The sequence below is a fragment of the Oncorhynchus masou genome, unplaced genomic scaffold (genome assembly GCF_036934945.1).
Source record: "Oncorhynchus masou masou isolate Uvic2021 unplaced genomic scaffold, UVic_Omas_1.1 unplaced_scaffold_11550, whole genome shotgun sequence".
Taxonomy (NCBI): Eukaryota; Metazoa; Chordata; class Actinopteri; order Salmoniformes; family Salmonidae; genus Oncorhynchus; species Oncorhynchus masou.
Genome location: NW_027001304.1, coordinates 5,001 through 7,585, shown reverse-complemented (window position 1 = coordinate 7,585; position 2,585 = coordinate 5,001). Strand labels below are relative to the sequence as shown.

Below are 2,585 nucleotides of genomic sequence, written 5' to 3'. Positions count from 1 at the left end.
TATTTTGTCACAAAGATGCTCGACTATGCATATAATTGCTACTGTTCGAAAACACTCTGACGTGTCCAGAAATACAAAGATCTTCTCTGTCGTGCCCTTTAACGTGAGCTTCAGGCAAAACCAAGATGAGATGGCATCCAGGAAATGACAAGGATTTTGAGGCTCTGTTTGTCATGATCTCCTTATATGGCTGTGAACGCAAGAGGAATGAGTCTGCCCTTTCTGTCGTTTCCCCAAGATGTCTGCAGCATTGTGACGTATTTGTAGGCAGATCATTGGAAGATTGACCATAAGAGACCACATTTACCACGTGTCCGCCCGGTGTCCTGCGCCGGGGTGGTGCGCAAAAGTCACCTGCCAGTATTTTCCAAACAATACAGAGAGTAAAGCAAGCTTCCCACGAACTGCATGTCAATGAAGAGATATGTGAAAAAACACCTTGAGGACTGATTCCAAACAACGTTTGCCATGTTTCGGTCGATATTATGTAGTTAATCCGGAAAACGTTTTACGTTGTAGGTGACTGCATTTTCGGTTCGTTTCAGTAGCCAGGCGCAATGTAGAAAACGGAACGATTTCTCCTACACACAGACGCTTTCAGGAAACACTGCGCATTTGGTGTGTAACTGAGAGTCTCATCATTGAAAACATCAGAAGCTCTTCAAAGGTAAATGATTTTATTTATTTGGTTATCTGGTTTTTGTGAAAATGTTGCGTGCTACATGAGGTCCTGTGTGGCTCAGTCGGTAGAGCATGGCGCTTGCAACGCCAAGCGTCGTGGGTTCGATTCCCGCTAGGACCACCCATATGTAAAAGTAGTGGCCCCAGCCGACTTGTAAGTCGCTTTGGACAAAAGCGTCTGCTAAATGGGATATATTATTATTATATTATTCAAAATGCATTGCTAGCTTTGCATACTCTTACACAAATTAGTCAATTTCTATGGTTCAAAAGCATATTTTGAAAATCTGAGATGACAGTGTTGTTAAGAAAAGGCTAAGCTTGAGAGCAAACGCATTATTTTAATTTTATTTGCGATTTTCAGAAATCGTTAACGTTGCGTTATGCTAATGAGCCTGAGGCTTTAGTCACGATCCCGGATCCGGGATGGGGAGTTTCAAGAGGTTAAGAAAGTGTTTCTAACTATAAGCATACACATACAGTAATTATCTTATCTAAAGTGGCTGAACGGTGGTGTCCGAACACCTGCCCTGGAGCTGATATACCAGACCGACTAGAATCCCTCAGCAACATCATAATTCTAAAAGCACAAACGTCCTGTGGACCCAGCAGGAAAGGGTGGGTCCACTGCTACCATGAAAAGACGTTCATCCTGCTATCATAAAAACATTTCCCGTTACTGTGCCTCGATTGGACAGCCTCCACGACCAGGTACACCTCTAAAAAGCGACTGTTCCCACCAATGCCAGGACCCTGAAAGACATTGTACTCAAATGCAGCCAAACGTACAGTTGAAGTCAGAAGTTTACATACACTTAGGTTGGAGTCAGTAAACCTCGTTTTTCAACCACTCCACAAATTTCTACAAAACTACAGTTTTGGCAAGTCGGTTAGGACATCTACTTTCTGCATGACACAAATCATTTTTCCCAAATTTGTTTACAGACAGATTATTTCACTTATAATTCACTGTATCACAATTCCGGTGGGTCAGACGTTTACATACAATAAAATGATGTCATGGCTTTAGAAGCTTCTGATATTCTAATTGACATAAATTTGGTCAATTGGAGTTGTACCTTTGGATGTTTTTCAAGGCCTACCTTCAAACTCAGTGCATCTTTGCTTGACATCATGGGAAAATCAAAAGAAATCAGCCAAGACCTCAGAAAAAAGATTGTAGACCTCCACAAGCCTGGTTCATCCTTGGGAGAAATTTCCAAATGCCTGTTCATCTGTACAAACAAAGTATGCAAGTGTAAACACCATGGGACCACGCAGTCTTCATACCGCTCAGGAAGGAGAAGCGTTCTGTCTCCTAGAGGCATGTACTTTGGTGAAAATTTGCAAATCAATCCCAGAACAACAGCAAAGGACATTGTGAAGATGCTTGAGGAAACAGGTACAAAGTGATCTATATCCACAGTGAAAATGAGTCCTATATCAACATAACCTAAAAGGCCTCTTAGCGAGGAAGAAGCCACGGCTCCAAAACCGCCATAAAAAAGCAAGACTTTGGGGCCTCCCGGGTGGTGCAGTGGCCAAGGGCGCTGCACTGCAGCACCAGCCTGGGTTCACGCCCAGGTTCTTTCACAACCTGTCGCAACCTGCCACAGCCTGCCGCGACCGGGAGGTGCGTGGGACGAAGCACAATCGGCCTAACCAAGGTTGCCAGGTGCACGGTGTTTCCTCTGACTCATTGGTGCAGCTGGCTTGGATGCACACTGTGTTAAGAAGCAGTGCAGCTTGGTTGGGTTGTGTATCGGACTACGGTTTGCAACTGCACATGGGGACAAAGATCGTACTTTTTGGAGAAATGTCCTCTCGTCGGATGAAACAAAAATAGAACTGTTTGGCCAAAATTACCATTGTTGTGTTTGGCTTGCAAGCCAAAGAACACCATC

The 2,585-nt window shown here is 43.9% G+C and overlaps 1 non-coding gene across 1 annotated transcript; it reads left to right on the top strand.

The window, feature by feature from the left end:
- The first annotated feature begins 726 nt into the window (after window positions 1–726).
- trnaa-ugc (transfer RNA alanine (anticodon UGC)) lies at window positions 727–802 on the top strand. Its single transcript has one exon. It is a non-coding gene; the product is annotated as a tRNA-Ala (tRNA).
- Window positions 803–2,585: the final 1,783 nt, after the last annotated feature.